We start from the raw sequence: 27,919 nt of genomic DNA, 5'->3' as shown, positions 1-27,919 counted from the left end.
CTATCTATCTATCTATCTATCTATCTATCTATCTATCTATCTATCTATCTATCTATCTGTCTATCTATCTATCTGTCTGTCTGTCTGTCCTTTTATTTATTCATGTATCTCTCTGTCATTTTATTCATTTGTCTATTGATTTATTTGCTTATTTATATATTTATTTGTCTATTCTTTTTTTATTTATTTTGGTTTGGAGGAAATAGGAGACTTGTCCCAGAAATTGACAAAGGAAATTACTATATTGGTTTTTAAAATTATAAGAAAAAGTGGTTTCTCCAAGCTGTAGGCTAGAGAACTAAAACATCTATTCCTGGGGAGGGGGAGGATCTAGAATGTCTTATTATGCTAATGGTTCATGATTACTTAGAAAAGATACAGTAATCACTATGAGTCATTTTAATTTCAATAATAACAAGCCATGTCAGGTTAGTCTCATTTTTATTTTTGATATATTTACTAGTCTGATAGGTGGAATGCCACACATAAAGTGTTTCCAAAATCTCAGTGTATTTTCTTCCAGTGCTTTGCAGCCAATGCCTGGAACATAGTAGACACTTAATAAATATTGATTGAGTTTTAATTTTTTGTAGTTTAAAACTGCACTAAGACTTTTGAAACACCCTGTCAAGTACATCTGAGTTTAAGCAAGTTATTCCATGAAAGCTTTTATATTCTTTCAGACAAAAGTAGAAAAAAATGACAAAAAAAAATAGTAAACTTGGATGGATTCAGAATGGACCTAAAAACTGAACCTAAGAACAAATTGTTACTAGATCCTTATCATTCTGAAAGAGTGTATCTAATGAAAAGGTAATAAGACAATAGTCAGAAGAAAACATTTGTTAAGTGCCTGCTAAGTGCCAGGACTGTGCCAAGCCCATGAGGTACAAAGACATACAAAAGATACTCCCTACTCTCAGGCAGCTCAAGGTCTAATGTTAGACAACATAGAAACAAGTATTGACAAACAAACTATATACCTGATAAATTGGACATACTTAACAGAGGGAAGTCATTCATAGGGTTTGGGAAGGTTTACAATTGAGGGTGGGATTTTAAATGGGCCTTGAAGTAAGCCAGGAAAGTCAGGAGACAGAGATGAGGAGAGAGAGTATTCTAGGCATTTGCAGAAGTAGGGGGAGCCTGAGAAAATGTCCAGAATCAGAAGACTGAATATCTTATAGGGGTAACAACGAGGGGCCCAGTGTCACTGGAATGGAATACACTGAGTGTGTAAAGAGTAAGAAGATGGGAAAGCTATGGGGGTGAAGCTTAGGGGGCTGATTGTGAAAGGCTTTAAATGACAAGCAGAATTTTACATTTGATCCTGGAGTTGCTAGGCAGCTACTGGATTTTGTTGAATAGGGATGTGGCATAGACAGATTTGTTCTTTAGGAAGATTGATTTGATAGCTGAGTGGAGAATGGACCAGAGAAGGTAAGACTTGAATTGGAGAGACCAACCAACTGGTTACTGCAAAAGCCCCAACATGAGCTAATAAGGTCCTGCACTAGAGTGGTAGCAGGATCAGAGGACAGAACTGAACATATAGGAGAGATATTATGAAGGGAATATTGACAAGACAGCTATGTGGTACAATGAATAGATTGCTGGGCCTGGAGTTATGAAAACTCATTGTTTTAACTTCAAATCTTGACTCAGACTCATACTAGCTGTGTGATCTTGGGCAAGTCACTCAACCATGTTTGCTTTGGTTTCTTCATCTGTAAAATAAGCTAGAGGAGAAAATGGCAAACCACTGCAGTATCTTTGCCAAGAAAACCCAAATGGAACCACAAAAAATCAGACACAACTGAAAAATGACTCAACAACAACATTGATAAGCCTTGGGAATACATTTTTTTTTGTGGGGGGAAGCAGTGAGACAGAGGAATGAGTTGAGCATGATACCTAGGTTGTGAGCTTGGGTGACTGCTGGTGGTGTCCTCAACAGCAATAGGGAAGTTTGGAAGTGGGGAAGATTTGGGGGGAAGTTATTTAGTTTTGGATATGTTGAAGTTAATATGTTTATGGGACATCCAATTTGAGATACCTAACTGGCAATTGGTGAAACAAGTCTGGATTTTAGAAGAGAATTTAGGGTCAGATAAGTATATCTGAAAATTATTTTCATAGATATGATTGTGGAATTCATGACATTTGATGTGACCAACAAGTGACAGAATGTAGAGGGGGAAGAGAACCCAGGATAGAGCCCTGAGGATTTTATTAGGCTTTACCTGTAGGTACATTCAACAAAGAAGACTGAAAGAATGGTTAGGCAAGTAGGAGGAGAACCAAGATAGAACAGTGTTCTGATGATATAGAGAGAAGGAAGTATCAAAAAGAAGAAATTGATTGACAGTGTCAAAGGCTGTTGAGTGCTCAAGAAGAATGAGAACTGAATTTTTTAAGGTCATTAAACTTAGCAATTAAGAATTAAATTTTAATTAAAAATTAAACATTCTAACAGTGATTTCCATGGAGACATAGATACCATGATTAAAAAAAATTATGGATGACATGACATTCAGAAGATGGGATAACTAATAAACTGAATTCCAGAACAGAGACACAGAAATATTATGGGCCAAAATTAAGAAAATAAAATGTAATACAAACAAATGTAATATTCCACACTTGAGTTAAGAAGACAATTTTGCAGTTACATAATATAAAGAAAAATGGGACGTAACAATTTAATTTGAAAATAGCCTTATGCTTTTAGTGGATGACACAGTTAATAAGAGTCAATGGCAAGGTAACAGCAAAGAAAAAAAAAAGCTACATTAATATAAGCATGTTCATTATTTCTGTTGTTATTGTGGTTGTGGTTATAGTGTTGTTTGAGCATTGCAATTAAAAATTCTGTAACTTGTAGGCACTATGCACATAGCTTGACTTCTTATTTGTGAATGAAGTTGTTGCAAGCCTGTGATGTATTCTCTCTCTCTCTCTCTCTCTCTCTCTCTCTCTCCAAAATAATAAACCACAAATAATACTAAGAATGAATACACCTAAAACATTGTACCTTGCAAGCAATATTACATGACAAGCTGTGGCATTATCAAACAATAAATTCTTGTGAAATCATTGAGAAAGAGGTAAAATCTCTAACTTTCCATTATCAGCTGAAATATTTGACAGTATGATACAGAACTCCACAAATTTTCATAAAAAGAAAAATTGGTAAATGGTCATTTTAGGTATTTTAATGACCAGAAAAAGTATATCAGTGTAACATCAACAAAAATGATTATATAATTGAAAAGGATATAGCACAATGTGTTTCCTGAGGATTAGGGTAGAGTCTAAAAGAAAATCACAAGTTGCATCAAAAGAACATATCCCTTTTGTCTCTCCAGTTTCCTTTATCACCATTCTCTACCTGTTTCAAAGCAAGAACTAGTATCAGGACTCATTTTTATTCCACAAATCTCATTTCTTTGTTGTAAAGATAGAGAAAGCTCAAAAGATCCATTCTCATACAAGAAAACTATAGAAATTTTCTTCATCAGCTACCAAACTTTTTATCCTGACTAGGTCAGATCAGTTAATTGATTCTTTTCCACTACACACAAATAGAGGGGCTAGGAAACAGCAGAAAACATTTTTCTGTGTCTCTGTTCTGGCATTTCCACTCCCATAGGACTGCAAGGAAAAATCAGAGTTCCCTTGAACCAATCACAAATGGACTCACCCAAGGAAGGAACTGTAAGCTCAAACAACAGGGAAAGTCAAGAGGCATTATAGACTCTGAAAGAAAAGAATTCCAGATTCTGACCTGAACATTCTTATCCATAAATGACATAGAGGTAAGAAAACATGTCTTAACTGTGCTGAGATCTGATGGGTGGGGGCAAGGAAGTGTTAGTGGATGTCAAGTTCAATGAGTAAACTTCATTACATGATAGATTCTTAAAATCCCTTGTTTACTCAAACGTCTACTGAAACATCACCTGATTTATGGAAATTTTCCTGTTCCTCCAAGCTGTTAATATTATCCCTGACAAAATTTTACCTTGCATTCATTTTGTATGGGTTTATGTACCTGTTGCCTCTGCCAGTATAATGTAAGCTATTGTGACGAAAGAAGATAATTCATTTTCATCTTTGCATCCCCCAATTGGCCTATCACAATGCCTGTCACATAGTAAGTAGTTAATAAGTTCTTAGTGATTGATTGACTCCAAGGCTAAAAAAATGCTAATATAATCATAAGTTGCATTAAGAAAAAAATATGCTATCTAAATAACACGAGGTAACAGACCCACTGCACTCTTCACTGGTCAGAATAAAACTGGAATATTTTGTAAATTTTGAGTGTGATAAAGAAAGAGATTAGTTACAGTTGATTTTGATTTAATGTAAAAGTTTCAAGAAAGTAGATTTTCTCCAAAGTAGACTTATTTTCCTTGGTAGAGAATAGATACTCTCTCAAGATCTTCCAATGAAGGCTAAAAGACAGCTTGACATGGTATGGAAGGGACTCTTGTAGAAGTTAGATTAGATGGCCTTTGCTTCTCCATTTAGTTTTGTGATTCTATGATTCTGAGGCCAATTATCAGATACTGATAACATAAGAATGAGGAGGATTCTATTGAGGACAACAATAATGATATCAGATCATCAGCATTAGACAGGTTTCTATCGCTAGTTGTTAGTAGAAAAGCCTAATTATACCAAGTGGAGGCAGCAGCTGAAGATATAATTACTCTTCATTTGTATATATGTGTGTTTATTTGTAGTGTGTGTGTATGTGTTTATGCATGTGTAAACCTCCATCTTGTTGACCTCCCTGTGTTCAACAGAAGTTTCCATTGACTGCAATTTCATGATGAATGTCCTTTTATTTAAAGGAATATAGACTTATTTTCTGCTTTTAGGAGCATGAATTCTTGACCTCAGATATTTTTAAGTCATTATAGGATTTTGCTCCTGCTGAGATTTTCATTGGTTTGGTGAATTCTCCTCCATTCCCTTTAGTTCATTCCTCTCTTCTCCTTTGAATATACTCCCCTTTTCATTGTTAAATGAAAATTTCACCCATTTTATAACTTTATTATAAACTGATGCTGTCGGTGGCAGCCTCCTTTTTTAGCATTTAACTCAAGAAACCAATGTAATATTTATCATGAAAGTGTCTGGTAATCATCCCATGGTCATGGTCACAAAAATTAAAAAAAAAAAGTTAACCTTAAAAGAGACCTCAGTAATCATCTAGTTCAATTCATACGTGAATTAGAATTCCTTCTACAATAGAAATTTTAAATGAATGGCTTATGGATGAAGAATGTAGCCTAAACAACATTAAAATATAATTTGTAAATGTCCAGCAAACTGAATAAAAATAAAATGCAACATAGATAATATTAATTTGTGATTTTCTAAGTCCATGTGCAGCCTCTGGGAAATATTTCTATTTCAGTTGAACATCACTGCTCTATAAGATTCTGAACAACTGGTCATCTAGGCTTTGTCAGAAGCCATCTAAAGGAATATACCCTATCCTCAAACCTGAGTCCTAGAATAACATGTCTTCTTTAAATGCAGCTCAAACTCATCTTGAAAATTTTCCTGATTCACAGAGTTGCTAACAACATCCCTCCAAAATCACTTTTTTTTATTATTTCCTACTTTTGTGCCTCTATATGTACATATTGTTTCTTTGAATAGAATTTAAGTTTTGTTCTTGGGGATAGTTATTCTTCAGTCTCTGGATCAGGATCTAAGTCTAGCACTGTACCTGATATGTAATAAGTTATTAACAAATTTATCTTGGTTGATTTACTGATACCTCCTGAGGAAGTCCCACCTAAATTTGTATAACTAGGAGCCAGTAAAGAATACTCTTTTAATTCAACCATTCATGAAATTTAAAATCCATATAATTGGACCATCATGTTTCCCATATTTCTACATCATCCCAATGGGAATAGCATAAGGATATTTTATCAAATGCTTTCTTATGAGACAAGTATACTCTATCTAGCATTACTTTGATCTACCAATTTAGTAACACTCAAAAAATGAGAATAATCTGGAAAAATATTCTTGATGAATTCATTGTTGCTCTTTATAAACACTGCCATTTTTTAGATGATCATCCCTATGTAAATGTTTTCTTTCTTTTTCCCCCTACCATCCTTCCCAGTAAAACCATTCATTAATTATATGCCTTTAACTATACTTCCATTTATGTAGCTAAAAAAAAATTATTACCATCAGATATTTTTTCATTTTGTAAACTCTGCTCATGATCCTCTGGAACACTTAGACCATTTTTACTTCAAATGTTGAAAATGCAGTTTTTCCCCCTCCTGCTCTCTTCTACTGTTGATGTTTTGTTAGTTTAAGCATTAAGTTTATACTTATCCTTGCTAGAATTCCCGTTGTTTCTGAGGTACCAGCATTCTGGCCTATTGAACTCATTACTGTCTAAGCTGATGGCTTCACTGTTGAACTTGAGGCAGGAGAAAACAGGGAGTAATCAGCCTATCTAATGATATTCTGGTGAGACAATGATTCCTATATGGAAGAACCATTGGGATTATGAGAGGATGAATAATATTTAATGATTAATGTCTAGAACATGAGCTTTCTATGGAGGTTAGACTTAAGTGAATCATGAAGGTTGCATCCTGGGGCCATAGGGCAGAGACTAGGGGAGGAACATGAGAACATGAGAAGTGTGTCTTATGTAAAGAGGAAAGAAGCTAAAAAGAAAGTAGGATACTAACAAAGGGACACTTAAGCCATTTCATAGTTTTGTTGTGAAATTTTTCTAGCAGCCATCCTTTTAGCAGACAAAAGAATAGATATTTCCTTCAATATCATTCTGGTCATCTTTGGCCTTTCCAAACAACAAAATCATTTTATTCTTCCTTAATTGATTCCCTATCCTACTCCCCATGGAAGCTGTTCCAAATTTTCTATTCCTTTCTAAATGATTCCACATCTCTCCCGTCTTATTTTTGGCTGAGGACCTTTGTTTTTGTTTGTTTGTTTGTTTTTGTTTTTTACTTTATTGAGAAATATGAGACCATTAAATATAAGTTCCTTCTCATGTTCTTTTCATCTGACCATTTGACATAATTTCCCATTCTCTCTTTCACTCAGTCTCTGTCAAAAAAGTTGCCTTTCTCCTTAATAATGCTAACTGATTCAGATGCACTTTTGGTGATGTCCCTTCCCAATTGCCCCAAGTCAACCAATTTCATAATTAGCTACTATGTGCCAAATATCATGCTAAGTGCAGTTCAAGAGATAGAAAGAAAGGTAAAATCAGCTCCTCCCCTCAAGTAATTTACAGTCTAATTCAGAAGCCAACATGCAAACTATTGCAAAATAATACATTCAAGATAAATTGGAGAAAATAAAGGGAGGTAAGACACTAGCAGGAAAGGGAATCTGGAAAGGTTTTGTGAAGGCAATGAGATTTTAGGTGAGACATCAGTAGTTTGGAGGTAGAGTGAAGATTTAATTTTATAATCATCTACCTCTCTTCCTTGAGTCATCAAACTCTCCCTACAACTGATACCTTTCTTATTGACTTCAGTCATACCCAAGTCTCCCACTAGTCCCTACTATTCCATCAAATTATTATATAATATCTTTATATTTCCTCCTTTTCTAGAACTCCGTGAAAAAGGTCTCATTGCTCACTACTTCCACTTTTCCTTCTCCTCAACACTTCTGACCTCTGGCTCTTGACCTCTTAACTGAAAATGCTTTCTCCAAAAGTTTCTAATTAATCGGAAAATTTGATGGTCTTTGCTCAAACTTAATTTGACACCATTTATCACCCTCTCCTCCCAGCTAATCTCTATGGTTTTGTTTCATTTTGTTTTGTCTTTGCACATGATATTCTCTCCTGTTTTGTCTCTTGTGTGTCTGACCACTTTTTCTGGTTCCTTTGGTGATCAAACACCCAATATCACATCCTTATCTGTGCATGTTCCCCAAGATTCTGTCTTAAGTTCTCTCCCTCCAAATTGTCTCTCTTCAAAGGCTTTGCACTGTCAAAAGTTCTTGGTCCGTACTCCCTCCTTATCTCTGCCCCACATAGTGCTGCTGTTCCTTTAAAACACAAATCCAATACCATCTTCTGCATAAGCCTTTCCCAGTTCCCCCATGTGCTTGTGCTCTTCCTTCTATATTATCTTGAAGTTAAATTCTTTTTTTCATCTTTGTATTTATTATTTTATAATTGTACCACATATATGTACTTGTCTTCTCCATTATAAATCAAGATATCTGGGTATATTTCATTCTCTCTACGTGTGTGTCCAGTGTGTACCATGGTGTCTGGCACATAGTGGACATGTATCAAATACATATTGATTGATTTATCTGTATCAATAATAATCGCCTAACCTCCTCTCTGTATTAGATGTATGTATTGTTTATCCTTCATTTTAAAGAGGACCAATGATACTATGGAATGATGTCTTGACTCGTGCATGAATTGGATTTAAATGAAGCAGGGTTGCGTAAAGTCATCTCACTCTCTTTTTCAGAGTCATCAAATTCCAGCAGCAAAACAAAAGTCAAGATGACTGACTGTGGCCTAGGATGCAGAGGATGACCTTGGCATCATCAATATCTGACCAACCTCCAGACATTCCAAAGCATCTGCTTCAGCCACCTTCATGACCATTAGAACAAATAGTTCTCATGTGCTCGTTCCACCAGAGAAAGACTTCATATGGTTGGGGAAGACACCCCTTAACTCACCAAAAGATCTGTCTGCCTGTCTGACAAGATTTTTTAACCTAGGTGTGACTGTTGTGCATGCTACAGCTTCTGAAAGCCACAAATGAGAGTTAAGTCTCAAGTAGACAACAAGGTGAATGAGAAGCCCTGCAAAGGGCTTTACGAGCTTTCACACCAGAGATGCCAGTCCTCCTTGAACACACCATACAAAACAGATGCATGTATTAGGTGATATAGAAAAAGGAAATAGTAGAATTGGTTCTTTTCCTCTGGATATTTATGCTTTTGAATATCACTGAAATGGTTGTTGTTTGTCTTTCATTCTTGAAGAGGAGTATGGCATCAGGGAGGTGATGACACGACTTGCAATTGACTGATTTGAATGAGGGAGGGCTGTGCAAGGTCATCAGCCTCATTTTCTCCTTCAGATCCACCTGGGTCCAGTGGCCAGATATTCATCAGAAGGAGTGGGGAAGGCTCAGGATGCAATGAGAGACCCTGGCCTTTTTAAACTTCTTAACATTTTCAGGTTCTCACTTTGAGTGAGGTAAGCCCATACACTGAATAGGCATCTTTAAGAAGTCAGTCAAGGGATGGCCTCTTTAATAAAAATAAAATTAAACTAGGAGGGGAAGACCCTAAGGATTGCTGGCCAAAATAGAAACAGTTACTATTTACATTCACTCTGAGTAAAGAGGGCCCAACAAAGGTGTTTGGGCAGGGACCTTTTGTTTTCCAATCTATGAGCTCTACAGTGAATTGGTTTTGAGGTTTGGTCTTTGAGAAAGAAATCCTGCTGACTACACTGAAATGGGCAGACATACAGGCCCATTACCAAGAAAAAATGTAAACAAAAACAAAAACAAAAGTTTAATATATTCAAACCTCATTTATATTGAGCCCACTTCTTGAAAAAATCAACTGTCTAGAATAAAAATGAAAATGGAAAATTGAATCATCTTGATGAAATAAAATAGAAACCTTTATTGATGTGACTAAAATCAATGTAGTAAAATTGATGTTCTCTACTCATAGGAAAACCTTTCCCATCCACATTAAAAGACTGTCTACTTTTCTTTACATTAAGTTTCATGGACTTGGTCATAATGATATCTCACATTCGTATAATATTTTAAGGTTCACAGAGTTACAGAAATTATGTGATATATGCAGTGCAGATATAAATATCTCTATATTGTAGATGTAGAAACTGATACTCTTAGAGGCTTAACAATGTCATTGTTCACACAAGTAGCAGATTTTGGAACTGGTATTCAAACTCAGACCTCTCCTGTCTGAGTCCTAATATTTTCTATATTAAATTAGGAATAATAAATTATGAGACTGAACTTCAAGAGGGCTTCTAGAGTATGACACTGTGATAGCAGCGAGACCTGATGGCTGTCAACCTGAAATTGAGGGAGGAAATAGAAAATTTATATAAAAAAAGCATTCAAAAGAATTCAATGTGGTTTAGTGGAAAGAACATTGGATTAAAAGCCAATATATCTGGACTCTAGTCAGGGTTAATTATTTTTGTGACTTTGGGCAAGTGACCCCATCTCTGTGGTCCTTATTTTCACAAAATGAAAGAATTGGACTAATTTCTTAGGGTTCCTCCAGGTAGAATATGCATTTCTGGAAAAAGAAAAGAAGAAAGAATGGAGGAAGATGGCCATCTAAGGATTGAAAAGTTAATCAAAACACTGAAGAGTCATAGAAAGCAAAGAGATGATTGCATTTTATAATGTTGGAGAACATTGAAGAGCAAGGTTTTCTCTCACAAGTCAAAAATACATAAATTATCTAAGCATGTTTTAATGGTTCCATCAAAATGGATGTAAAGCCTGATCTCATTTGGGCCCAGTGAATGGAGGTAAGAGATATTCGTGTACAGAAATAAATCAGCTATTTGACCAATTCTTTAAGTGGTTTGTTGAAAATGAAGTTTTGGTGACTTGCCCAGAAAAAGGAATTGTAAATCCCCAGGAGAATTATCATCCATAAAGGACAAAATTGAAAGTTTAATAATATTCCACAATAATGATTTGTACACCAAACTTAACTTAGAAAATGTGAGGCTTTTTTCATTTTAGTGATAAAAGCTGCATTTAAAAGTTAAATAATGAACAGCTTATTGTGTATTTTATTGTTTGAGTAGATGATAAATATTTATATTTCTTACTGCAATGCAAAACACACCTAGTCTTTAACACTGCCAAAACTTTTAAAGGCCTTAATAACTCATTACACTATGCATCTTGCTTCCTAATTGCATTGGGTAAATTTTGTGCAAAACTTAATATCTTACATTCAGTTTTATTGAAATGATTTTTCACAAAGGCCAGGCATAGAGACACAAGTTAAAATCAGATGTGAGTGAAATATGCAGGTAATTCATTTTTGCATGGTTGGCAAAATAGTAGTAGGGAGCTGAAGATATAGGGTATGTCATTCATGCACTATTAAGGTAGCTAGTACAAAATGTTTTCATTTTGTGTTGTATTTTTCTAGAGAGTATCAGATAAGGACAAAAAAAGACTTTTCATAAGTCTATTTATTCCTAGAAATTTATTTGGATAAACTGTTGTAGAAATCATTTATCTATACCAACTGTGGGATTCCTGGCACAATACAAAAATGGGACTATGATGTTGCTCCTACTGATATTCCCACTTAACAAATAGTGTCATTTTCTCAAAATTCATTCAATTCATTCCCTAAAAGTATATTGCTTCCTGTATGTCAGGTGTTTTGTGTGGTACTTAGAATAAAAGATACAATCTCAAAAAAAGTCCCTGTATTCAAAGAGCTCATGTTCTCCTGGAGGACTGGGATGAAGACAGAGATATCATGTGCTATATTAGGAGACTGAACTAGGTATCCTCTGAGGTCCCTTCAAACTCTGTATTTATGATCCTATAAGGTAAATATATGGAAAATATATACAAACTAGAAACAAATCAATTTAGGCAGGCTGAGGGATTGGTTGAGATTGTGAAACATTGGTAATGGAAAGAAATCCCTAAAGGCTACCTACAAGAATGTACACTTGGAAAAAGTTAGGAATTATAAGAAGTATACTCTACAAACAAGCAAAAAAAAAAAACCCAGAATGATGAAATGAAAATAAAAATACAGGATATATTAAGTAGGTCCATTTGGATAGAACAAAGAATAAATGAAAGAGAATAATATGTAACCATATCCAAAAGGATGGATTAGAGGCAGATGATGAAGGATTTAAAAGCCAAAAGGAAAAATTTATATTTCACCTGAATGACAAAACCATCCATTAAACCTTCATGAGTAATATGACGTTGTCACACCTGTGTCTTGGGCATATCAATTTGACAACTGGGTGGAAGTGGGATAAATTATGAGAGAGTCTGGATGCAGAGAAATCAGTTAGGGGTTTATTGCCACAATCTAGGCAAAAGGAAGGTCCAAAGCAGTGTGTTTGTGGTTTGTAGAAAGAAGCAGATGGGTGTCAGAACTATTGAATAAGTAGAATCAATGAGTTGGTGCACAGAACCAAGATGATAGAGTCCAGGAAGCAACCCAGCTGAACACTCCCAACATTCCTCTCCAAACAACTTCAAAATAACTTCTCAAATACAATTTTGGAGTAGAGGAGCCTAAAACAACTTAGGAGTTCAACAAAACAAGTCTGTGACACTGGAATGTGGGCTGGCCCACGACACATAACATAGCACCCCCAGAGCAGTGGGTTTTTGAGGTGGCCATGACAACTCTGTGAGCTCTCCACCCAGAGACCATGAAGGGATCAGACAATGGGTCAGAAAGAGATTACAAGGGCTCCTTTGCTAGCATTGGATGCAGCTGGCATTGATTGGCAGCTTTATTGCCAAACAGCAATTCTGGATCATAGCTCCAGTGCAAAGAGCAGTTCTTAGGTTCAGTCACAAGAGAGCAGAGGCCCCATTTGCAGCTCCAAAGTAGTGAGGAGTAGTAGTGCTTGTGGCTGCAGTAAAGCAGAGTTCCTTCCTGAGTAAGGAAGAGTGTGGATCAGAAGAATGGTGACCACACCTCTCAAGCAGAAGCACAGCCCCTCCTGGTTAAGAATTGGAGTGCAGATCAGGAGAACAGTGAACACACCCCTCTCAAATCACACTACCTTAAAAGGACTGAAAATTTGCAAATCCCTAAAATTAGCTCTGAAAAAAGCAGCACAAAAAAAGTCTAAAACTTGGGACAGTGCCTTCCCACACAAGGGTGAGAACCCAAATTTGAGAAGAACCCAAATTTAACATAAAATTCAAAAGCAAGAAATAGGCTAGAAAAATGAACTACCACCATCACCACCACCATCATCATCAACAGCAAAATAACTTGACCCTAAAATTCTACTAAGGTGGCAAGGAAGACCAAGGCATGAACTCATCAGAAGTCAACAGCATGAAAACAGCAATAAGCAAAGTCCTATCCCAAAGAAAAATGCTAACTGGATCCAAGCTCAACAATAATTCCAAGAATAGTTAAAAGAACACCTAAGAGTGACAGAGGAAGAATTGGGAAAAGAAATGAGATTGATGTAAGAAAATTATGACAAGAAGATTAATAGCTTGGTAAGATAGACACAAAAATTCACTGAAGAAAAGGTCTTAAAAATCACAATTGGCCAAAGAGAAAAAGAGGTAGAAAATCCCATTAAAAATAATTGCTTAAAAATTAGAATTGGGCTACGGGAAGCTAATGTCTCCATGAAACATCAAGAAACAATGAAATAAAGTCAAAAGAATGAAAAAAAATTACAAGAAAAAGGGAAATAACTCATTGGAAAAACAATTCACCTGGCAATTAGATTGAGGAGAGAGAATCTTAAAGATATTGGACTACCTGAAAGCTATGATCCAAAAACAAGCCTGGAAATCATCTTTCAAAACATTATAAAGGAAAAAAGTCCTGCTATGTGTGATAAAGTGGATAAAATAAAAATTAAAAGAATCCACCAATTACCTCCTGAAAGAGATGCCAAGAAAAAGTTCCCAGGATCATTATATTCAAATTCCATAGCTCCTAGGTAAAAGAGTAACCTACTGCAAGTGACCAGAAAGAAACAAAGAAAATATTGGGAAGTGACAGTCAGGATCACACAGCATTCAGCAGCTTCTACCTTAAAAGATCAAAAGGCTTGGGATGTGATATTGGAGAAGGTAAAGGAACTAGGATTGCAAAACCAAGAATAAACTACTTGGGAAAACTAATAATAATCCTTCAATTAAAAAATATATTTAAAATAGAGCACTTTCAAGAATTCCTGATTAAAAGATCAGAGAGAATAGAAAATTTGTCATTATATACAATACTCAAGAGAAGCATAAAAAAATAAACATGAAAGTGCAATCATAAGAGACTCAATGAAGTTAAGCTGTTTACATCCTATATGGTAAGATGATACATGAAATTCCTAAGTACTTTATCATTAGTAGGGCAGTTAGGAATCTACAAAAATAGAGTTAGTGAATGTGAGGCAAGAGTTAGGATGATCTCAAAAAATGGGGTGAGAAAGAGAAAAGAAGGGGGAAGGGAGGAGAATGGGGAATTTTCTCACATAAAGGAAACTGCAAGGAAGAGTTTTTATAGTGGAGGGGAAAGTGAGGGGTAGTGGCAGGCAACACCTGAACCTTATTCTCATTGTAATTGGTTCAAAAAGTGAAGAAAAGATATGCATACCATATTGGTTGTAAAAATCTGTCTTACCACTAGGAAAGTAGGAGGGGAAGGAGATAAGAAATCAAGGGAGGCAGTGGTCAAAAGCAAAACAGATTTTAGAGGAGTGATAGGATAAGAAGAGTAAGAGAGGGATGAACAGGAAAAAAAAATAGTGGGGAGAGAAATACATAGTAATCATAACTGTGAATGTGAATGGGATAAATTCAACCACAAAATGGAAGTAGATAGAAGAATGGATTAGAAAATAAAATACAACAATATTTTGCTTGTAGGAGAGAGGCTTGAAACCGAAAGACAATCACAAATTTAAAATAAATAGCTAGAGCAGAATTTTATTATTATTCAACTGATGTAAAGAAGAGAGGATTTGAAATCATTATCTCAGACAAAGGAAAAGCAAAAATAGAGCTAATCAAAAGAGAAAATCAGGGAAACAACATTCTTTTAAAAATAACCACAGACAATGAAGTAATATAAAAAAAATTATAACAGGCTTCTGTGATAAAATCTTCATTTCTCAAATATATACAGAACTGAGTCAAATTAATAAAAAATATAAAAAAAACAAAAACAGATCAATTCTCTAATCGATCAGTTGTCAAAGGATAAGAATAAACAGTTTTCAGAAGAAGAAATCAAAGCTATCTGTAGTCATATGGAAAAAAATGCTCTAAGCCACTATTCATTACAGAAATGCAAATTAAAACAATTCACACCTGTCAGAATTGACAAATGCTATTAGTGTATCTATTACTAATAAGTTGTTAGTGGAGTTGTAAACCGGTTCAACCATTCTAGAGAACATTTTGGAACTATGCCCAAAGGTCTATAAATCTCTGTATACCCTTTGACCCAGCAATATCACCATTAGGACTGTATCCCAAAGAGATCAAAAGAAAAGGAAAAGGACCTATGTGTACAAAAATATTTATAGCAATTTTTTGGTGGTAACAAAGCATTGGAAATTGGAGGAATATTCATCAACTTGGGAATGACTGAAATATTTTTGCCATATGATTGTGATATAATATTAATATGCCATAAGAAATTACAAGGCAGGATAGTTTCAGGGGAAAAAAAGGTAGCAAGACCTATGAACTGGTGCTAAGTGAAGTGAAAAGAACTGGGAGGTCTTTGTGCCTAGTCACAATAATGTTATAATGATGATCAGCTATGAAATTTACTTGTATACTCTGATCAAAAAATAATCCAAAATAATTCTGAAAGACCCAAGAAAAATAATGCTATTCACCTCCATTGATAGAATTAATGGACTCAGTACAAATTGAAGTTTGATTTTTCACTTGCTTCACCCCCCTTTTTTTTTGCAATATGGCTAATATAAAAATAGATTTTGCATGATTTCATTTGTATGATTTACATCATTTTGTTTGCTTTTTCAGTGGATGGGGAAGGAGATAACTTGGAACCCAGAATTTAAAAAGAAAATAATATTGAAATTAATAACATTTTAAAAAAGAAAGAAAGAAAAAACAAAGATGCTGCTAGTTGGATCAAACATGAAAATATGCAATTTGAAAATATGAAAAATGAAAGATGCATTGCATGGTGGTTAATGGATTTTGGAGTTAGAAAAATTTGTGTTTAAGTTCTGCTTCTTACACATATTAGTTGTGTGATCTAGAACAAAGTCATTTAATCTCTCAGTGGCCCAGGAAACTCTCAAAATTCGAGAGTATTAGTTTGTAGATCTTCATGGGGATGGCAATTTCTACATTTGGAGTTCTTTATGAAAGTGAAATTACACTGTGTAAACAACAAAAAACAAAACCAGATGGTCAAATAATAATGAGGATCCAATAGTTAAAAGATAATCAAAATAAAATAATTGTTTTTGAAAAAAAAAAGAAGAGTTGATAACTGATTGCCTACCAGGGATAATTGAAACTAAAAAGTGGAGGATTTCAGACCATAAACCTAAAATACTGAGTGGATGATGGTGATTTTAATAGAAGCAGGAAACTGCAAATTGAACAACAATTTGTAATTATGCCAAGAAATGGACTCAAATATCCATGGCTTTTAACCTAAAGATTATAATCCTAGGCATAAACCATGAAGAGGTAAATGACAAAAGGGAAGGTTCCATATACACCAACATATTTGTAGTAGCACATTTTTAAATATCAATAAATCAGAAAAAAAACAGATGCTTAATGATTAGGGGAATGAGTGGCTAATTAAGTTATGGTACATTTCAAATGAATGTTGTTATAGATTTCCTTCCTTCCCTTAATCCTCTTAATATAGGAATAGTAATCAAATCAATACCACTTCAACTATAAAAGTCATAGCAATCCATTATTGTGTGACTTCACTCATACTGTCTGTGACTTTCCGGTTAATCAATAAACATTTAAGTGCCTACTGCATGATAGACACTGTCTTAAGTGCTAGGCACAGACAGAAACACCCTCCTTTGACCACTATTCCCATTTATATGTTGTCTCCCATAGATTAGAATAAAGCTGCTATCTCTTTTAACAGGTCTCTCTGAACTCAAGCCCACACTCTTTCCACTTCATCATTATACTGTGCTAATGAAGACACTGACTTTTTTTTAACCATTTCTATTTAGTTTTTGGAGAATCACAACTAATGCAGGATGACTGTAACTTTTCCCCAGCATGTAAATTTGCATACATTAGTGCTACTGGTCTTGGACATGTTTACTGCCCCTAGAAGCTATGTCCAAGTGAATGTCCTTCATCCACCACTGCTTTCCTTAGGAAAACACACACACATACATCACACTTCAAGCTAGTCATGATTCTATCTGTTTGAAAATTTAAGTTCACATATGTCTTTCAGACTGAAATTAGTTGGTGGTTGTATAGGGCTTGAGTTACAAAACAACAACAACAACAACAACAATAAAACATCAATAAACATGATTAAGCACTTATAGTAACTTGTGAAACAACAAAGATATCTCACAAGAAAGGAACCCTGATTTCTTAGCTAAAGCTATCCTTCTCCATAGAGGATCCAGATTACTTTTTCTCCTACTTTCTCCCATGAGGGTTTCTAGGACAAGAGGAAACACAAAATTCTGAAAATGTTTTATTGAGGCTCAACAAACTCTTGAACATATATCATATAACAGAATCATATAACAGAATCATATAACAGAAACAAGCCATAACTGAAATAACTGTATAATAGACACAAACAAATGGACGTTGAATTCATACTCTCAGTTTCCTTAAGGGAAAAGGTTAAAATGGAATACTCTCAAGAGAAAAGTCATTTATTCCTCAAATGTTACAATATATGGGGGTTCAAAGTAACATTCCCCAAGTGATTCAAAAAGATTTATCCTGGAAACCACATTTTAAGCAAGGTTTTGAAAGAGGATGGAAAAGTAATAGTTTTCATAAGGAGGCATAAAATGGGAAATTACTACTAATATAGTAGTAATTACAGAAAAAAAATCTGTTAAAGAGAAGAGATGGATCAGATTTATTTTAAAATAATCTTAAGTTTAATAGTGCCTGAGTCTATCCCCACCCCTAGACTATAAAAGTCTAGGTGGCAAACAGAAAGGAATATTGGATCTGAGTCAGTAAATCTCAGTTTGAATCATGGTTTTTCCATTTAACTGCATGTTTGACTTTGGGCAAGCACTAAATCTCATCAGGCCTCAGTTTTCTAATCTATAAAATGAGGAAATTGAATTAGATGTTAAGGAGATGAGGATGGGAAGGGAAGGAATTTCAGGTAGGGGGTCGTCTTATGGAAAGGCATAAAGGCCAGTGTTGCTATACTGTGGAGATTGCGAAAGGGAGTAATGTGCAATATGTCTGGAAAGGTAGGTTGAAAGCAAGATAAAAAGGGCTTTAAATGAAGAACAGAGGAGTTTTATTTGATGCTAGAGATGATGGTGAGCCATTGAATTTTATTGTATATGGTGTAATTATGATTAAGCCCATGGAGAAGTTCTGTGAAAGTCAATGTTTGAAGAGTCAGGACTAACCTGAGCACAGGAAGAGTAGACTATCATTTTCATGAACTGATACTGAGAGTTTTCAAGGGAGCACACCCACCAACCCAAAGAAATATTTTTGATTGCAGTGCAATGATTCCCCAATGTCCAGAATTAAAGATATATTACCTTTATTTAAGTCTTTGCCATCTGCGAAGATTCTAATACTTCTAGGAGGATGGTACTATATTAATGAGATGCTATGCCTTAATCCAGTGTCATCATGTACTTTGAGTCTTTTAATCCTCCAGGAAACTCTTAGTCTATTGAGTGCCTCATTATAATGCTAAAGTAGATTATTTAATGCTATGCTAGTGGAAACTGTCAGGTTTCCATGAAACTGAAAAGACTTTGGATAACGCACAGTGACAAAGTATCTATCTTCCACAAATTACAAACCTGTGGACCAGTTTAGCTAAGTGTGAAAAAAAGAATCTTTATTTGTAAGGGTGGCCATAACTTAATCAATCGATGAATCTATAAGCATTTATTGTATAAATATGTCCAACTCTGAGCCAGCCACTAGTTCTAAGAATTGTAGATTCAATGACCACAAGTGAAACAGTTTCTGCTTTCCACAAGTTTACATTCTCTTGGGGGAAACAATATGTTCACTTGTAAATAATACAACATTACATATGCATATATTATAAACTTAATTATGAATTATAGTTAAAATATCAGTTATAAATACATTCATTATAAACATAAAGTAATTTCTGGATTACAGATAGCTACATGACCTAGTAGATAGAGTGCTAAGCCTAGAGTCAGGAAGGTTCATCTTCCTGAGTTCAAATCTGACCTCAAACACTTACTAGTTATGTGACCTTGAGCAAGGCACTTAACCCTGTTTGCCCCAGTTTCCTCATCTGTAAAATGGAAAGAAATGGCAAAACACTTTAGTATCCTTGCCAAGAAATCCACAAATGGGATCACAAAAATCTGTAAATAACTAAAATCACTGAACAATAACAATTTCTGGTTTAGGGGGAGTTTTACTAGCATTTGAGTGATGAGGAAAGGGAATAGAATGTCATGTATTCATAAGAACAAGTTGGCTAGTTTGGTTAAAAGGTAAAGTTCACCTTTGTGTTATAAAGGTAGGCCAAAACTAAAATATGAAAATCTTAATGATTCCAGGTGAAGGCATTTTTTTTTCTTCCTGGAGGCAATTAATCACTACAGCATCACAATTCCTTTAGTCATTCATTTGTTCATTCTGCTTACTTTTATTTATGGCTTTATTTGTCCATTTTAAAGCAGGAGAGTGACAGTTATATATGTGTTTGATGATATCAATTTTTTGAATATATAGAGGATGGATGAGAGAATGTGGAGATGAGTGAGGGAGATGAACTGTGAGTCTATTGCAATAGTCCAGTGAGAGATGCTGACTAGAGACTACTGAGCCTAAAAATGTTTTGCTCTGTGGCCATTTGTTCCAGCCTAATTGAGAGAGATCACAAAAGCATGAAAATCTCTCTGATTTTGAAGGTCAAAGTTTGAGCAGGGCCATGTGATCTGGGGATTTCCTTATTTGTAATGTTTTGGAATACTGCCTCTTTTATTTGAAGGTTAATATGGCTTCTCTTGGCTTCCACTAAATGATATTAATCCAGGAAAGTATGTTCTGTCCGTATATTCCAGGGAAAGCATATGTCTCTGCGTAGTAGCTCTAATAATCTAAATGTATCTATAGTTTGTGACAAGAAGATAGGAACTTGTCTGAGCTGGTCAGATTGATAGATGAGAGCCACTGATAAGAATTATTGTGAAATCTAGGTTGATACAACTGCAATCCAATTCAATTCAACAAATATTTATTAAGTGTCTAGAAGATAACACAGTTAGATGGATACAGGGTTGATTGAATAATAAAAGTCAAAGAACAGCAATTAATTGTTCAATGTCAAACTGACAGAAGGTCTACAATGAGATAATCCAGTAATCTCTGCTTGTACTTATACTAGTTAATAATATTTTGTCATTAATTTGAATAAAGACATAAATGACTATGTCACTGAAATGCAGTTGCAGATAGTCATAGCTCTCCAAATTTACTCTCAGGCATATCGTTAACATGACTTTTTTTTGTTTAGTCTGCAAAATCCCCCCAATTCATAGAACTGTAGCTCCCTAAAAGAGCTCTATTTTGATCTTTTTTTTAATCTTCTTGATGAAAATTATCCAAAGTATGTTATCAACCCTACATTAAAAACTCTAGTGTGCTACAGTGAAAAGAATGATGGATCTTGAGTCCACTTTTGCCATTTCATATCTAGGTGATATTGTGTAAATTGCTAACTTCTGTATCTAAAACATATAATCTGTCAAATCAGGGGATTGGACTTAATGACCTCCAAGTTCCCCTTCAGCACCAGACCTTATACTCCTTAGTCATCTTTACCACCATCATCTGACCCTGGAAGACAAGAGATAGAAAACATGTCAGATCACTAAATGCCTCTTCTCTGCAACATAGCATTTGAGGCACACTTTAAAGAATATATTGCACATTGTCCTTCATTATAAACTCCTTCAGGGTAGGGATTGTCTTTTGCCCCCCTTTCTGCTCCAGTTCTTAGCACATAGTATCTAGAACATAGTAAGCACTTAATGAATGTTTATTAATTAATGATTGATTGATTAATGAAGATTCTGAAGAGCTATATAAATACCATGAATCAAGCTCTTGACTAAAAGAAATGAGAGAGTTAAGTAAATTTTACTTCTGTTTTACATGAAAGAGTGTTTTAGAAAACACAATTTGCCAACTGGCAACTTAAGAAACAAATGATAAAAGCCAGTTTGGGTAAGTAATGGACCATGTTGAACTTGTATTTTACTTGTACAAAAAACCTTCACCGGTATTTTCAAAAATTTTAACATAGTGTACCCTTCAATAGTAGTACTTGTCCCTAGAGAGATCATTAGGGAAAACAAATCTTTTGGTGGGTTTGTTAACTTAATAAGGGATTCCATTTAGTGTGGAAGATAGCTTCAAACCAAAATTACTTAGTCTCTAAGCACAGGAAAAAAGTCAATTTTGAATTTATGTGAGAGCAAAGGGCACTGAAAAGAAAAAAAAAATTAACATCAAACTAAATTTTCCCTAGTTAAGAAACCCAAGAGGATTAATTAAGAAACATAAAGCAATATTATTAAAGTAGGATTAATTAAACATTGTGAGTCCTAGATAGATGCTCAGGAAAGTCCAATTTTACTAAAGCAACATTCTTTCAAAGATGCATGGAAATAAATATTGTGTATAATCCTTAACATTATATGAGTACAATACAAAAATTCACAATTAATTTCTAAATGATAAATGTGCAGTTACTTTCATGGAAGAGATTGCAATGCATCTTCTTATTTCCTATTCCTGTATTCCTTCTTATTCTGTGTGGTTCATGTCTGCATCTCCATCCTCTCCTTGCAAATCCTCCAAAGTGGGACCAGACAATACGATGAGGCCTTCTATGTTTCTTTAGGCTATATGGGTTTATCACATGGTTAGAGCTTAATATGTATTTGGGATTTATACTGAAGAGGACAGATTTGGGAGCTTTGAGGAATCAGTTACTTGTCATCTAAGGAATAACACAATAGAGTTACAGGAAGTATCAGGAGAGAGAGCATTTGATAAGAATTAGAGGAAGGAAAGTGAAAGTAGTTGGCAATTCCCTGTTCAAGGGTCACTGAGGCAGCTCTTTATTGACTTCATAACAATAGAAGAGTCTGTTTTCTTTATGCACCTTGTATCTGAGACATAAGAGCGAACTACCCAAAACATCAAACTCATGACAACTGGCCACTTCTGGTTCAAGTGGGGACAGATGGTGTAATGAGAAGAAACCTAAAATAATTATTGTAAACAATTATGAGGTATTGAGAAATAAACTGAAGACCATAAAAGCACAGCTCATATTTTATACATTATTGACTCTTGGAAGCAAGGAACACAGAATGAAAGGGAGAAGAAGATTTTAGAAGTTAATGTCTGGCTACAATAATGGTACTTGCAATATGGTTATTGTTCAGTCATTTTCAGTTGTTTCTGATGCTTCATGAGTCCATTTTGGGTTTTCTTGGCAAAGATACAAACAGTAGTTTGTAATTTCCTTATTCAGTTCACTTTACAGATGAGGAAACTGAGGCAAAGAGGGTTAAGTGACTTATCCAAGTTAACACAGCTAGTAAGTATCTCAGGAAGATGAGTCTTCCTAATTCCAGAGATATCACTCTATCTACTGTGCCACCTGCCTGCCCATTTGCAATGTGAACCAGAGTTTAAAATAAAGGACTGATAGATTACTTGACTGAGTGAAGGATACTTAATATAAAGCTGGTATGATTGTACTTAGAATGTCATGAAATGTAATTGGAAGTATTTTAAACTAAACTAAAAAAAAAATAACAGGATTAGGGAATGGAGGAGACTAAGAATAAATAACATATTCTCCAAATCTATATATCAGAGAGAGTTCCTAAAATGAAGATGAGAAGCTATTAATATACCAAGAAGTTGATAAGAGAAAAAAATTGAAAGATAACACTAAAACCCCTAGCCTTAACACAGTGCCTATACACATATTTCCAGCATTTGGACAATATGCATGAGGAATTAGAGGTCCCAACATGAGGGGGAAAAATGACTTCATCAATGCTGCTGAGACAAAGTAGGATGAAATCCATAATTGGAATATGGTTTATGATGCATATATTATTCCAAAGAACCATGATAGGTAAAAGATACAGGAAGGGGTAGAGAGGATAGTGGTATTATATTTTAAGAAAGTATACTCACATCAAGAAATCCTAGAAGCATACGGGGCAAATATAATGAAGCATATTTGGGTGAAGAATCAAGGATGGAGAAACAAATATAGAAACAGGAAGAGGAAATAGATGAGGATTTTAGAAAACATATCACAAACATAGTAGAGAGATATGATACAATACTGAAGAGGTTTTGCAATTATCTAAGCATCTTTTTGGACATTTATATCTACAAAAAGCAGAATAGCTAATAACTTCCTCATTTTCATTTGTGCTAATTTCATACCTTAACAAGTGGAAAATTTATTCTGGGTCTACTTCCTATTTAATGTAAGGATTAGTTATGGGGACAAAAATTATGGGAATCTTAGGAGGGAATCCTGTAGGAATCCTATAGCAATCACTCCCTCCTAGAGTTTGTTATAATGTTGGAGAAGAAATCTGGGGATATTCTGACAAGCACTCTAGATTTGGGCAAAACAAATTTCAAAAATTCAGATGAATAATATAAAGTATGCCATTGGTTAAAATTCTAATGGATAAGTGAGCCCAAGGGCCATAGAAGATGCTTAAGAATGAAACTTTAGGGGGCAGCTAGGTGGTGCAGTGGATAGAGCACCAGCCCTGAAGTCAGGAGGACCTCAGTTCAAATGCAGCCTCAAACCAAACACTTGACACTTACTAGCTGTGTGACCCGGGGCAAGTCACTTAACCCCAGTTGCCTAAAAAGCAAAACAAGAAAAAACAGAAACAACAAAAAAAGAACGAAACTTTAAAGAAAGCATGAAAGGAAACAATTCCAAGGAAGAACAAAACTACAATCTATCTCAAGAGATCAATGTTGAAGTCAATATTTAATTTAGTTTTAAAAAATTAAAAGAAATCACAATAGAAAACAGAAGTGAGAGCTCCTCAATTCACATTTTGCTATTTCTTTCTGTATCAAAGAGAATGACCTTTGCACTGGAATTTTATTAAATTTGCACTGGATATATAAATTAAATCTAAAGTATTCCCTTCACTTACTGAAAAGGACAGAAGAAAAATGCATAATAAGAAGTTGATGCCTGAATGAATTAAGACTATCTATCTGACCCTGATGAGTTCAATTCACCTGGCCCAAATTAACCACAACCTGGGGTATGGAAAGAACTGAAATATGATTGAATGAATTAATTGATTAATTAATTGTTTAATGAAAAAGCATTTATTAAGTGATTACTAAGTACCAAACATGATATTAAGTTGAAGCTACATAGAATAATTGACAAAATCCATGTTTTTTAATATTTTACACTCTAATTGAAGGACACAACACATAAAATAAAATTCTACTGCAAAAAAGATTCAAAGGCCTCAATGACCTCATAATGTGAAAGGGGAGGCATATGGAAAGACCCAAGTGTCTTTACAATATATTAGATTATGTAATATTACATATACAGATATGAAAGCTGAGCCACTGTCAATAATATTCAAACAGCATAAAAGTATGAAAGGTAACATGAAATTAGAGAAGGGCAAATGTCATATTGATATTCAAAAACATAGGGGTAAGAAAATAGAGCTTAAAAACTGTATCAGTCCAACTATGATTCTAGAGGACTGATGATGAAGCATGCTATCCACCTGTTAATAGAGAATTGATAGAATCGGGTAGCAGAATGAGACATATTTCTTGGACCAGACTAATAGAATAATTTGTTTTATTTAACTGTATATTTATTATAAGGGCTGCATTTTGCTTCTTTTCAAAGGGGAAAGTGAAGTAGAAGATAAAGAAAGCATATTTTAAAATTAAAACATTAAATTTAAAACAGAAAAACCTGTATGTCAGAGTTCTACTTCAAATTCTGAAAAAGAAAACAATAAATAGTTCACTAAACATATTAAAAAGGGAAGCAGTCATTACAAAGAATCAGCATTTTGCTTCATCAAGATTAGGTCTGATAGACTAGATTCACTTTTTTTTTAACTGGAGGATTAACCTAGTAAGTGAAGGCAATACTCTAGATATAATTTATCTAAATTTAATAAAATTTTTCATTAATATGTCACATTATTTGTGTGGAGAAGATGGGGACATGTGGTCCAGATGATAACACAGTAAGATTCATTTAGAAGTCTTTGGATGGCTGGATTCATAGAGTACTCATTAATGGTTTCATGTAACCATGGAGTGAAATCATTAGTAGAGTAACCCAGAGAACTTTGTTTGACCCTGTACTGTTTAACATTTTTATCACTGACTTGAATAAATATATAAATAACATTCTCATCAAATCTTAAATGATACAAATCTGGCAGGGAAGACATAACGGATGACAAAGTAGGATCCAAAAAGATTTTCCTATTCTAGAGCATTGTGTTGAATGCAATAATACAAAATTCAATAGAAATATATGTAACATCTTACAATTAGTATGAAAGAGAAAGAGAGAGAAAGAAAGAGAGGAAGAGAGGGAGGAAGGAAGGAAATAAGAAAAGAAAGAATTAAGGAAAGAAAGGAGGGAGAAATGAAAGAAAATAAAAGAGGAAGGGACAAAGAAAGGAAAACAGGAAGAAAAAAGGAAGAAAAGGAAGAGGAGGAGAGGAGAGGAGAGGAGAGGAGAGGAGAGGAGAGGAGAGGAGAGGAGAGGAGAGGAGAGGAGAGGAGAGGAGAGGAGAGGAAAGGATTTGTGATTTCATTGATTTGAGAATTCTTTCCAATGATGCAGCTTTTAAATCCTTCTGTTTTGTTCTTCCATTTTATCCCTAGCCATATCCTTCCATAATTTCATTACAGAATGTCCACATAATGTACAGATGGTCATACCTGCTTTCTTTTGACATTTCAAGGACATCAGAGTAGCACACTGAGTGGCCACTTGCTTCTTTATTTTGTTCTGTTCTCAACAAAGAATAAGGACAACAGGAGTCTTATGTTATCTATATTTATTTATCTATCTTTTGATAAATAATGAAATATTAGAGATGAGTTCTATTATAAAATATCACTACCTAAAGCTTATTTTTCCCCTTATTAATACCCTCACATTGAATGTCCTTATTTTGTAAATAGTTAACTTTCATTAACATTTTATATAAATGAAAAAGTAGTATTATAGTTGTTTGGTTACTTATATTCATTTGATTAGTTTTTTTCAGCATTGAAAAGTTCTAAGACAATTTTCCACATTTTTGATTTTTGGCCTTCCATCATATACCTTACATTCATTTCTTCAATATTCTCATGATCACACTGTCACCAGCTTGGATCTCTTTTTTGAATGTTCAGCCCAATCAAGTTGTTTTTTTTTTCTTATCTTTGTCCTTCACAGCATCATTTTTATCTTTTCTTTAAGTGCATCTGGAAATGTGATGTTTTGACTAAAATATGATGGTTCCACTGACTTTATTGAATAAAGTAATTTGTTTCAATTTTTTCCAAATGTTTTATATTTTCTCATTTTTGTAGTCCTATAAGAGAAATATCCTAGGCTTTCTCATGTGACAGTGACTAAAAAGTGATCCCTGAGATCATCTAGTTCGATTTCTATATCGTACAAAGAAAATAAGGAATATAATTTATCAAGAAAAAAAATTAAATACAAAATAAGTCTTAAAGGATTCATGACATCTATAGTACTAAGAAGGATGATAGTTATGACTATGGCTATGATGATGAGGATTCTTGTGTAAAGGAAGAGAGTATTTATTTTTTTAATTTTGTAAAATTTTATTTTATTTTTAAATTTATTTTTTTTAGTTTTCAACATTTACTTCCACAATATTTTGAGTTCCAAATTTTCTCCCCATTTCTTCCCTCCCCCCCACATCAAGATGGCATGCATTCTGAATGCCCATTCTTCTAATCTGCCCTCCCTTCTCTCTCTCTCTCTCCCTTCTTTTATCCCCTTCCCCTTCAATTTTCCTGTAGGGCAGGATAGATTCCTATACCCCATTTCTTGTATATCTTATTTCCCAGTTGCACATGAAAACTTTTTTTAACTTTTGTTTTTAAAACTTTGGGTTCCAAATTTTCTCCTTTCCTCCCTCCCCACCCATCGTCATTGAAAAGGCAAGCAACTTGATACAGGTTATACATGTGTAGTCATGCAAAACACTTCCATAGTAGTCATGTTGTAAAAAACTAAGTGTATTTCCCTTCATCCTATCCTGCCTCTATTCTCTTTTGACCCTGTCCCTCCTTAGAATTGTTTGCTTCTGATCACTTCCTCCCCCAATCTGCCCTCCGCTCTATCATCCTCCTGGCTAAGAGAGCATTTATTAAGCAACCACCAAATTTCAAGTGCTGTACTAAGAAATGTTATCTTGTTTCATCACAATAATAACTGATATTTATAAATGACTTTGGAAAACATTTTCATACATTATCACATCTTATCCTGTCAGCAACTAACTTATTAATGAATAGATGGGTAGAACAAGATAATAAATGGACCCATAGAATACTTACATTAGAATGGATCTTTAATTCCATTTAAACAAGCATTTATTTATTAATAAGACCCTGTTTAAGGAGCTGGGGACACAAAGACAGAATAAAAACATTCTTTCACTAAATTTTTATTTAATATATGCAAAAGGTGAGTTTAAGAGACAGTAAGTGATTTGCCCAAATTGAAATAGCTAACTAACAGCAGATTACAGTCTAGAACTCTGCTCACCTTTCCCCCAATTTTGTGTTTTGTTTTCTTTATACCATGCTGCAGG

This window comes from Vombatus ursinus, unplaced genomic scaffold (assembly GCF_900497805.2).
Source record: "Vombatus ursinus unplaced genomic scaffold, bare-nosed wombat genome assembly UNPS02014820.1, whole genome shotgun sequence".
NCBI classification, from domain to species: Eukaryota; Metazoa; Chordata; class Mammalia; order Diprotodontia; family Vombatidae; genus Vombatus; species Vombatus ursinus.
This window is presented reverse-complemented; position numbering follows the sequence as displayed.